This window comes from Cynocephalus volans, chromosome 9 (assembly GCF_027409185.1).
Source record: "Cynocephalus volans isolate mCynVol1 chromosome 9, mCynVol1.pri, whole genome shotgun sequence".
NCBI classification, from domain to species: domain Eukaryota; kingdom Metazoa; phylum Chordata; class Mammalia; order Dermoptera; family Cynocephalidae; genus Cynocephalus; species Cynocephalus volans.
In genome coordinates this window covers 21,535,707-21,548,538 of record NC_084468.1, presented here as the reverse complement: position 1 = coordinate 21,548,538, position 12,832 = coordinate 21,535,707, and the positions used below count along the sequence as shown (strand labels likewise).

Sequence of the window (12,832 nt, the reverse complement as noted above, 5' to 3'; positions counted from 1 at the left end):
AGGTGGCAAATATGTGTGATGTTTTCTCCAGAACTGTGCAGCCACATCTTTGAGAGGCGAGCAGTGGGTGTGCTAGGGATTACACACTTAGGCTGCAGAGTCCCACCTTTGTCACTTCCTTACTGTGTGCTCCTGGACCTCCCTTTCCACATCTGTAAAATGGGGATGTGCTGTGGTCCACACCGCATGATCTCTGTGAAGATCAAATGAGATAATCACATGTAAAGTGCAGACCCAGCATAGCCACACATAAGTCATCATCATTGTCATCATTGTTACTGCTGTCATTAAAGTAATGGAGTCTTTTAAAAGGGTGCATGGTCTGGGGGGACCATGAGCCCTTCCTTCCCTGGTGTCATTTCCTCTTTGGTTGCCATGAACTTTTCTCAATCACAACAGCTCTTCCCAGAAATAGAAGCTTTTCTTTCCCAGAAAAGCCCACATGAGAAAAGGCAGCTTGCCTGCTTGCCTGTCTTCCTCCTGCAGTTCTTTGACAACTGGTTAATGGTTTGGGGACCCAGGCCAGGCACCGGGTCTCCAAAGCTGCATGAGTCCCTGCCTTTTGGGGGCTCATTCTCCGAGGAAGGAGGCAGTGGTGTCAACAGATACATCCCTGACAGAGTGGGGAGCACAGCTAGGACCCCGTAAGATCCCAGCACCAGTCCTGGCAGCAGGAAATTTTGTCAAACGTCTGGATGTCTGGGCACCATCCCATACTGAGTGAATCAATTGCCAACAGGAGCTTCCTAAAATCATCTTTTTAAAAAGCTGGTGATTCTGATGGGCAACCAGGTTTGGGAACCACTCCTTGGCAGGAAGAACTCAACTCAAGATCTTTGCCCAGGGACAGCCAAAGTGGAGGATAAGATGGAAACTTCCTGAAGTTCAGATATTCCAGCCCCTCTGCCCTACTTTCCATCCTCTGGCTCGCTGAGGACTCAGCTCAGTCCTTGCTGCTCTGCATTCTGTCGATGTGCGTAGTTGTCCTGGACTAACGAGTTTCCCAAGTTCCGGATGCCACCCACCCCCACCCTCACCCTGCAACGTTCTGTTTTCTCATTCATGTTTTTATTAAAAATCTGTATTTTCATTTAGTTCTTGAAATAATAATTTTATAAATTCATAGCTACTGTTCCATGTACCACTTTCTTCATTTAACCAAATTTTATTTCTTCTAAGGTCTACTCCTCCATTCTGGTATTCTAGGATTGGTGTTCAAGTCCAGATTCACTTTCATTTTTATGACACTCTAGGGGAAATTTGCCCTTTTTTTCTCACCCCTACCCTTGCAATACCCATCCCCCCTTCCTTTGGTGATAGCACCCCAATTTCCTTCTGAGAAATCACCCCTTGTTCTAGAGGTAGGTTTGTGGCATAGGTGTGATCAATCATGATGTTGCATTGGTCCAGGGATGATCCTTTCAGAGCCAGTGACATGCAATGACACTTTTGCTGGGACTGTTGAAAAAGTTGCATCCTCTCCTTCCAACTGGACTTGAAACTGGCGGGAAAAGACTGGAGTTAGTGCGGCCATCATGCCCCTCTAAGGGAGAACCTGTCTGAGGGTGAGGCCAGTGCAGAAGGAAGTGGAAAAAAAGTGGAGTAAAACCTGGACCCGGTGGTAGTGTTTGAGCCCCTGGATCCAGCCATACCTGAAGCTCTGTTTTTGTTATGTGAGTCAAATACATCCTCATTTTGCTTAAGTGGTCTGGGTTGGGTTTTCTGAACTTGTAACTCAGTACTATATGAAGCACTTTCTCGTATAGTTTTTTATTTAAATGCTTGTGATAACTTTTGTGGGGTGACATTAATTTGCCTAATTTGTAGATAAGGAAATAAGGCTCAGGACGAAGAAGTAATGAGCCCAAAGTTGCAGAGCTAGAGAATGGCAAAGTCAATCTTTAAACTCAGGACTCTGATTCCTAAGCCTGACCTCTTAATCATTAGCCTTTACTATGGCCTAGCCTACTGGGGAGATGAAAGTTAAAAGTAACAAATAAGTCCACATTTCACAGTTATCTCTGTAACATCAGTGACTGCCTTGCAAGTGAGATGCCAAACCATTGGCCTCATTATTTTTTTGTTTTTGGTCTGTTAATATATATTACAACAGAAAATCAAGTGAGTGCTGTAAGGCAGGAGATGCACTCAAAAGTACTCCTCTTACCCATGCAGAAGGGCTCTCTTCTAGGGGACTTTGGACCTTTTATACAGGAATACCAGTTGTAAATAACTTCCTTTCCATTGTGTTCAGAAAAATGATAGAATTAAATTCCAGCAGAAAATAGAGTGGTTACCTTGAGGAGAACATTTTTGAAAGCAATAATTAGTGTTTCAGGTTACCTCCCTAAAAAGCCAGGTTTTGTGTGATGACAGTTTACCCAACCAGAGTACTTCAGACACTCCTGAGAAAATTTCAAGCGTGGCTTTCCTACCAAGTGCTCTCCCAAAGCCCCCTGGGGCATTGAAGTGGAACCAGAGAACTGCACAGTGCAATCTTGGATCCTGTCATTTTGTCCAAACACATCTAGGTATTGTAGGAAAAAGTAGATCCTTACTGGCAAGGTGAACAGGAAGAAAAAAAGCATCATTCTTATGAATATAAGTAAAATAATAGCGTCTAACATTTATTAAGTGCCTTGTGTGCCACGCACTTGCTAAGTGATTTATATTCACCTTTTTATTCGTATTAATAGAGCTGCTCCTTAGTGAGGAAGAGAGATTGCCTTCTGTTCCATGACATGTCCTGGCAAGTTTCCTTTTCCCTGTGAACATGTCACCCTTCTCTTTAAATGTTGGGACCACCAGTGTGAAGAAAAAGTTAATGAAAACCAGTCAGAACCAGGAATTTTTCAACTAGTTACACTTGACTGGTCACATGAGGAGAATGACCAAAAGTAGAATGCAGAAGAAATGTCTTTTTCTGATCTGAACATGTGTGTGTGTAAAACACTCCCTCGGGAAAACACCAGAGCGAAATTCCTCCAAGGTAAGTTTTCATGGACTTTGACCCTCCTTCCAGTTCTACTTCCTGCCCCATGCCTGTGAGGAAACTTGGGCCATTCCTGTTTTGATATGTAAAAACAAGATAGCAATGTGGAGAACTTAAAAGCATATTCAATTTAATACTTGTTTCCTCAAAATAATTGAATGGTACACTCAGAAAAGGAGAAGCATTTTCCAGCTCATTTCTAATCATATTTATTTAACAAACATTCATTGGGCCCAAGAGCCATATCTACCACTCTTCTTGCTGCCTCCTCCTCTGGGACCTGGGAAGCTAGACACTTGCTTTTCCAGAATCCCTTTTAGCTAACTGTGGTCATATGACACCATTATAAATAATGAGACATAACCTGATGTGACTTTGAGGAAAGCTTTTAATTTCTTTATAAAAGGGACAGAAATGGCTGGTGACTTTCCCCTTCCTCTTGCCTGGGATGTGGGTGTGATGCCTGGTAATGTGGCAGCTACTTTGGGACCATGAGTTGACAAGAATGAGGACATAGACCAACATGCACAGGATGGTGGAAGGGGAAGATGGAAAGAACCTAGATCCTCAAAGACCTCACTGAGCACCTTCACCAACACCAGCACAGCTCTAGACTTCTTTTAATAAGAGGAAGTCAGCCTCACTGTATTCTGCTGTTAGTGGGTTTCTGTTACTTACAGCCAAATTCTAGCCCATCTGATGCAATTATGTGTCACACCCTGCACTGGGCACCATGACTATGAAGGTGTAGAAATCACAGCCTTACTTTAAGAGGCTTTCTGGAGAGACCTATAGGTGAAGGACCATAGAATCCTCCCAGTGTCACTCTCATATTGTATAGGTGAAAGCAAAGACCCAAAGTGGTTAATTGATTAGTCCCATGTCACTCCTGTTAGGTGCAGAAGGACTTGAACCCCTTGAGCCTTCAGTCTGGTGACCTTCAACCTCCCCAGTTTAGGCTCCACTGACCATCTCTCCACCTTCCGCCTGCTGCACTCCTCTCACGCACACCCTACAATTTTCTCATTAGGAAGAAGTACTCTCCCCAGTCTAAAAGCCTGCTGGGCCCAGTCTCCTCTGCATCCCCTGCATGAGCAAACTAACAGAAAAGACAGGCAGAAATCTTCCAGGGAGCTGTTTGAAATGCACAAACATTGCCACATGTAGAGAATAGAATCTGAGGACAGAGATGAAATAGCATTGTCTACTCTTGGGATTATGGAAAGTTGTTGCTGGAAGGAAATGTAGAGAAAACAGAGGTCCTCTGACTCAGCCTGTATTTTAGAAAAGTAATTAGAAAATCTAAATGCTGACAGGAATCAAAGAACCTCAGATTCGAGGCCCAGAAATGAAAATAGTGAGGGAAGCAGCCATGTGTCTCACTCAGAAAATGAATCAAGGATGGTTTGACCATTCTTAAGAGATCGTCTCAAATGGAATGGGTCACATCTCCCATCAGAGCCTCCAGACCATCATCAGCCACTCAGGTCACCCAGAGAGGTGAAGCCATAGGGGTGGCAGCATCTGGAAGAATAGAAGAGTCTCTGTCATAGCTCTGTTAGGTTTTGAACTTCATTTCACGAATTTTGGAGCAATCTTATGATTAGCTATAGTCACCCAAGAGCAGCAGAATCCAACCTCCTCACAGTGCTTCTGGGCCATGGCCCAGCTCTGCAGACTCCATCTTGACCTTCTTGGAGACAGTGGAAGGAATTTGATTGAGTCTTAAGACATCCTTCTCACAGGGGGTATAATGTAAGCTGCTGGTGGCCCCAGCCTGGGAACAAGGCATGGAACTTTGAGAATGTTTCTCCCAACCTCTGCCCATCTTAGCTGAACAAGCTTTTCACACTGGTCTTTCTCCCCCTAACTGTTACATTAGAGCAGGAATTTCTTTCTCATTGGTCTATTTCCATCAAAAGCCAAGGCAGAAAAGATGGGATCTAACTATTGGCTCAACTCCTTTATTTCACTTATGAAAACATTTTTATTAGATCTGAAGATTCTTCTGGTTGGGTACTATTGACCAAAGCAAAGTTATCTTTTTATTTGTGACTATATATTCATTATTTAAACATGAATATAGATTTGCAATCTCTGTCTCTCTTTTCTTTTCTTTCTTTTCTTTCTTTTCTTTTTTTTTTTTTTTTTGCAATCTCTTTTAAAATGTATTTACAGGGAGAGAACAGCAATTTGTATAAAAAAATGCCTATGCATAGGCTGAAACTATGTTCCCCTTTTTAAATTCTCACCCGCAAAGCTAGATAATCTCAAATAGCACTTAAATATATGCTATGACAGGAATTAAAAACTCAAATTCCTATGGGGCCAGACAGGTCATATAATGACAAAGTGAGCTAGGTATGTGCTCTCTCTTATTTGTCTTTAAACTGACAACCATCTTATCTACATTTTGTCTTCTTATTTTAGTGGAGATATTGACCCTCTTCTATGAGAAGTACAGCAGCCCATTGAAAAATTGGCAATTTAGCCATTCTCAGATTGGATAAAAAAGCAAGACTCAACTCTTTGCTGCCTATAAGAGATACATGTGAAATATAAAGACACAGATGGATTGACAAAGGATGAAAAAAAGATTTATCATGCAAACAGTAAGCATGAGAAGGTCATGGTTATATTAATATCAGTCAAAATATACATCAAGACAAAAACTACTGCTGTAGATAGTCACAGCAAGAGAGAGAGAGAGAGAGAGAGAGAGAGAGAGAGTGAGCAAGAGCAATAGAGAGTAGAATAGTGGTTACCAGAGTCAAGGAAAGGGAGGGGGGAAGGTTGGTGGACCAATACAAAGTTACAAAGTTATAGTTAGGTAGGAAGTATAAGTGCTGGTGCTCTTGGGCGACTACAGCTAATGATATTGTATTGTATCGAGTATTTCAAGATAGCCAGAAAAGAGGATATAGAATGTTATAACCACAAAGAAATGAAAAATGTTTAGGTGATAGATATGCTAACTATTCTGATTGGATCATTATACAAAAATGTACAATAAAAAAATAATCTTCACAAAAGTTGCCTATATTAGAAAAGTAGAACTGGCATAAAAACAGACACATGGACCAGTGGAACAGAATAGAGAACCCAGAAATCAACCTATTCACTTATAGCCAACTGATCTTTGACAGAGGCAACAAGAACATACATTGGGGAAAAGTCTACCTCTTCAATATATGATGCTGCGAAAACTGGGCATCCATATGCAGAAGAACAAAACTAGACCTTCACATCTCACCATATACAAAAATCAACTCAAAATGGATTAAAGACTCAAGTATAAGACCGGAAACTATAAAGCTACTAAGAGAAAACACTTCAGGTAGTAGCTCTGGGCAAAGACTTTATTAATAAGACTCCAAAAGCATGAGCAACAAAAGAAAAAAATAAATAAATGGGATTATATCAAACTAAAAAGCTTCTGCACAGCAAAGGAAACAATCAACAGAGTGAAAAGACAACACCTACAGATTAGGGGAAAATATTTGCTAACTATGCATCCAACAAGGGGTTAATATACAGAATATACAATGAATTCAAACAACTTACAAGTTAAAAACCAAATAACCCAATTAAAAAATAGGCAAAGGAGCTGAATAGATATTTTTCAAAGGAAGAAATACAAATGACCAAGAGGTACTTGAAAAAATGCTCAACATCAGTAATCATCAGGGAAATTCAAATTAAAACCACATTGAGATATCATCTCACCCAAGTAAGACTGGCTATAATCAAAAAGAGAGAATAACAAATGCTGGTGAGGATGCAGAGAAAGGGGAACACTTCTACGCTGTTGGTGGGACTGTAAATTAGTACAATCACTATGGAAAACAGTATGGAGGTTTCTCAAACAACTACAGATAGATCTACCATATAATCAAGCAATCCCACTTCTGAGTATATACCCAAAGGAATGGAAATAATCATGTCAAAGAGATACCTGCATTCTCCTGTTCATCACAACTCTATTTACAATAGCCAAGATATGGAATCAACTTAAATGTCCATAGATGGATGACTGGATGAGGAAAATGTCATGTATATATACAGTGGAAAACTACCCAGCCATGAAAAAGATTGAAATTCTGCCATTTGCAGCCACATGGATGAGCTTGGAGAAAATTATGTTAAATTAAATAAGCCAGGCACAGAGGAAAAAATATCATATGTCCTCACTCGTAAGTGGGAGGAAAGAGAGAAAAAAGGAAGGAAAGACCACAGTGGTGTGTTGGACTCCCAGAGGGACAGAACAGACCTAGGGTTGCCAGGGGTGGAGGGTGGATGGGGATAGAGGTTGGGGAGAGGTTGGGTGGGGACATGAGTAATAACTGCAATTTGTGGTAATAGGCATGCTGTTAGTATTGATCTGATCATTGGATCTTGAGCACATGTGGTGATGGTCAGTTTTGTGCTCCATAAATATACATAATCAATGAGGAAAAAAGAAAAGGAAAGTAGAAAAATTTAAACATTAAGAAGCTCAAACATACAAACAAAAAACCAGCAAATTAACCCAATGTAAGTAGAAGGAAAGAATAAAGAATGTAAGTCAACAAAATAGAAAACATATAAATAATATGGAAAATTTAAAAAGCCAAAAGTGGATTCTTTAAAAAAGATTAATAAAATCCATAAAGGTCTAGTGAGACCAACCAAAAAAAGAAAGAGGAATCAAAATTATCTACATGAAAAATGAAAGAGAGCATATCATTTTATAGTCTATAGCTATCAAAAGGATGAGCAAATATTGCTAACAAATTTATGCTGATAAAGTCAATAACCGATATGAAATGGGAAAATTCTTGAAAAACACAACTTACCAAAATACACACAAGAAAAATAGCTAATTTGCGTGGTCCTATATACTCATATATTTTAAAAGTCAATTCTGCAATTTAAAAAACTCTTTTCACAAAGAAAATTCTAGGCCTAGATGGGTTTGCTGGTGAATTCTATCACATGCTTGTAAAATATACATAAGATGGTACAACCAAATTCACAAAAACTCAGAAAATAAAGGAGGAAATTCTTCTCAATCCCTTTTTTTAGATATCATAACTCTGAAATAAAAAGTCTGACAGATTAATGTCTCCATGAACATAGAAAAATATTCCTGAACAAAATTTTAACAAAACAAATTTAGAAAATATGTAATTTGGAAAATATGTCATGACCAAATAGAGTTTATCTCAGAAATACAAGCTTGGTTTAACATTTGAAAATTAGTTTGTGTAATTCACCACATTAACAGAATAAAGGGAAAAATAATCACATGATCACCTTGATAGATGAAGAAAAAGTAGTTAACAAAATCCAATGCTATTCATGAAATATTCTGTCAAAGAATAAAAGGGAACTTCCTCAATTTGATTAAAGTCAGCTATGAAAAATCTACATATAACATCACACTTAGTGGAGAAAAATTGAATGTTTTCCACCTAAGATCGGGGAAAAGGCAAGGACATCTGCTCTCTCCCTCTATTCAGTGTTGTACTGAAAGTCCTAGCCAGTGCAATAGGACAAGAAAAAGCAATAAAAGGCATGGATGTTGAGGGAGAAAAGTAAACATTATGCAAATGTTATGAATGCCTGCATGGGAAATTCTAAGGATTGTTTCCCAAGAAACTCAGAGTTGTTAATTTCCACGTGGAATCATAAGTGCTTGGAATTTATCACATTGTTGTTTCTAAGGATATTTTTTAAACACTACTATAAATAATAAGGGAATTTAGTGAAGTCACAAGATACAGCCAGTAAATAAAAATCAATTAAGTTTCTATATACTAGCAACAAACAATTGAAAATGCAATAATTACCACTCATAATAGCACCAAAAAAATAAAATATTAATAATAAATTTAGGAAAAGATTTAAAGAAATCTACACTTAAAATGCACGAAATGTATAAAAAATACAAAATGTTTCTTAGAAATATTAAAGTAGATCTAAAATAGAGAGATATGAAATATTTATGGATTAGGAAATTCAGTATAAGATGTCAGTTATTTTATTTATAATAAAATCTTGTTGAATTTGAGATAACCAACATTCAATTACAATCATAATCCCAGAAGACTTTCGTGTGAAAATTGAAAAGCTGATTCTAGAAAGTATGTGGAAAAGCAAAGGACTTAGAATTGCTAAAACGATTTTCAAATACACACACGCACACAGCTGGTAGACTTTTACTACCTGACTTCAAGACCTATTATAAAACGTTAGCAATCAACTTATGCATACATGGTCAATTGACTTTTGACAAAAGTGTCAAGGTAATTTAATGGACAATGGATATTCTTCTCAACAAATAATCCTGGAACAACTGGATATCCATATGGAAATAAAATGAACTTCAACCTTTATCTTATAACATACACACAAACTTTTTCAAAATGAAGCATAGATCTAGATGTAAAGGTGAAACTATAAATCTTCTAGTAGGTAAATATTGCTTACTCAAACGAAAAACATAAACTATATAAGAAAAAATTGACAAATTGGACTTCATCACAAGTAAAAATGTTTGTGCTTTAAAAGACACCTTTAAGAAACTGAAAAGACAAATAACAGATTGGGTGAAAAATATTTCTAATACACATATCTTTCAAAGAACTCGTATCCAGAATATATAAAGAACTCTTATAACACAATAAGAAGATAACCCAATTTTAAAAAATGGATCAAAGAACTTAATCAATGCTTCATAAAAAGAAGATATAAAAATAACCAATAAGCATCATCATTGGTCATTAAATAAGTGCAAAACAAGACCACGATTTAGTATCTCTCTTCATCAATTTGCTTGGCTAAAAATGAAGACTGACAATATCAATACTGGCAAGGATGTGAAGTAACTAGAAAGCTTGTTCATTAGTAGTGGGGAAGTGAAATGGTGCAACTACTTTGAAAAACTGTGTAGAAGTTTCTTATAGGGTTAAACATGCACTTAACATATTCAATATTTCCATTCCTAGGAAATGAAAATGCATATCCACAGACATTCAGGAATGTGCATAAGAGCATTATTTGTAATAGCTCCACTGGAACCATCACAGATGTCCATCAGCAGGTAAGTAGATAATTAGTGTTGTACTCCACAATGGAAAACTATTCAGAAATAATATGGAATATACCACTGGTACATATAACAACATGGATGTATATCAGCAATATTACCCTGAATGAAAGAAGCCAGACACAAAATAGTACGTACTGTATGAGTATATTTATGTGAAGTTCTAGAACAAGTAAGCTAACCTAATTTATTGTCATAGAAATTAGAACAATGGCTTCTGGGATGGGGTGCAGAAGCATTGAGAGAGAGAGTGAGAGAGTGTGTGTGAGTGAGTGCGTGTGTGTGTGTGTGTGTGTGTGTGTGTGTGTGTGTGTGTGTGTGTCTGTGTGTTGGAATTAGCTACAAAGTTACATGAGAAATCCAGGGTAATGGAAGTGTTCTACTCACATATCTTGAATGTGGGATGCTTACGTGAATGTTTACATGTCAAAGATCACGCATTTTACTGCTTGTGAATTATACCTCAATAAATCTACAAAGCAGAGACATCTTGTAAGCATTAGCAGAATAAGAAGGTTGACTGCTGTGGGGCTGGCCTCATTGGTGTGAGGATGACCTCAAGTTCAAATCCTTCCCAGCTCATCCAAATATAATTTTGAATTATATGTTGTTGGTCCTTAAAATTCAGTCTTGCAGAGTTTGAGATCAAACCTCTAGTGAGCAAGCATTCTAGAGTAACGAGGGAAAGTTTTCTTATTCATTGATGAGATATCAGTGTCCCCATATGTAAAAACATGACAGTAATTGTGTACAGATTAAATGAGGTAATGTATGTAAGGAAACCAGCAAAGTGCTTGGCATATAGCAAACATCACATTTTGTAACTGTATTGCCTGTTTTTTGAGCATAATTCATTTAATAATTGGACTAAAGACACAAAGAAAACAGGTTGGGGGCGTGGAGAGACTGTCGTGAATGTAATATGAATTCATTTGTATTGTCACAGATGTCAGTTTCTTTGGAAATCAAAATACTGGTACCTTTTGTTTCTGTCTTAGCTAGATCTCCTTAAGTTGCAAGTGACAGAAATACAACTCATGCCAACTTCAGCAAAAAGGGGATTTACTGGTTCATATAACTGAAAAATCCAGGATCTTGTATTCTAATAGCCTACAACTTCTAATAGTTCCAACAAAAGTTCCAAGTTGAGTCTCACAGGACCCACTGGGTCAGGTTCTGCTATCTGAACGAATTCCTGTGTCGATCAGGATGGAACACAGTACTGTGTGTGTCACAGTCTTCCCTCCTTTAGTCAGGAGCAGGGTCAGCACCGCTGGAGCCCCATGGGGAGAGAGGGAAAGACATCATTCCCCAAAGGAGAATACACGTGCTGCTCTGTTCTGTCGTGGTTCTGCATGGGTGGCAAGTAGTTTCTGGCACTACAGATTGTTCTCCCCTATGTGTGCAGCACCAAATACCGCGGCAGATTATGCACAGTGAGGCCGGTGTTCTGGGGAGAGATTCACTCCTGCAAATCTGCCTGCATATCACATGCTCCTGCCACTCTGTTTTCACATTTAGTCCCAGTGAGGCACCAGTTCTGAACATTCCTAAGAACATTAGCTTCACACTGTAAAAAACCGGGCTATTTCTAATAAGAATCCATGATTTTGTCTTGCTATTAAACAGACTTTGGAATCTCTTTCTTTCCATTTAAGCAGAGTTTGGGTTTACTTCGGCACCACCCTTTGGAACATTGAAGGTGGTTTAGTTGGGAGGAAGGGAAGGAAGGAATTATTTGTTTTTTCAAGTATTTCACTTTTACAAACAGGTTATTTGGTTACTTGGAACAATTTCATTGCTTCCTGTTATGAGATCAGTCAAATAAGATGAATGAATCAGACCATTCAGTTGGAAGCCATCAATGCTAGCTGAACAGACGGGAAACCAGCCCCCTTTTTTCAAACAGCAGCCAGAAAGTATCCAAACCAATGTTGGTGCTAGGCTGGTATACTCCTCATTATGATTCCGTGTTTTAGGACTTTCCACATTTATATAACACGAGTCTAGTGGACACAGTTGGTTTCCTGTGCTTGCTGATCTCTGCTTTTCCTTTTTAACCGGTAACCATTTTGTTCAGGTATCCAAGGCTACCTGACAAGAGTCAGGAGGTAGCCAAGAAACATTTCTTATTAATCTAGTTCAATCAACACATGACATTCCCCAAGCATGGACAAGCAGAGAGATGGAATAAGCCACGTCCTTGAGGCCCTGCTGCTTCTGCACCTGTGTCTGTTTTAACCTCTGGACCTCCCATTCTGTGACTTGATTATATAAACTAGTGCAATCCAAGATAATCTTTTACTTGCAGCCCAAACTAATACAATTTGTGAGGAATCTCCTGTGAGGAACTGGCCTTTATCTAGGCAATATTTGATAAAGAATGCTCTTTCCTTTTCCCACTGTGGGCATCAGAACCCAAACTGCAGTTTTCAATCGGATCAACCCAAGAGTATCTGCTAGGAATGCTTTTGGCTGCAAATAATGGAAAATATGACCAAAAGTTGCTAAAACACTTGGGCATTTGTACCATGGAACAAAAAGTCCAGAGCTGGTAGGCGACTCCATTCCACCAGCAGGGCTCAGGGCTTTCCCATCTTCCCCTGTATCATCTTTTGTGTATAGACTTCTGACCTCATGCTTGTTGCCTCATGGCTGCAAGATGGCTTTTACACCCCCATGTGTCACCTCATTTCAGGCAGGAAGAAGAAAGGTGGAAACAGCAGCACCCTATTTCCCAGGCAACTTCA

General features: G+C 38.8%; 1 non-coding gene across 1 annotated transcript; it reads right to left on the bottom strand.

Annotated features, from left to right (window-relative positions):
- Positions 1–8,622: 8,622 nt before the first annotated feature.
- On the bottom strand, positions 8,623–8,700 carry LOC134386722 (small nucleolar RNA SNORD121A). Its single transcript, XR_010024544.1, has one exon. It is a non-coding gene; the product is annotated as a small nucleolar RNA SNORD121A (small nucleolar RNA).
- Between the last annotated feature and the right edge of the window lie 4,132 nt (positions 8,701–12,832).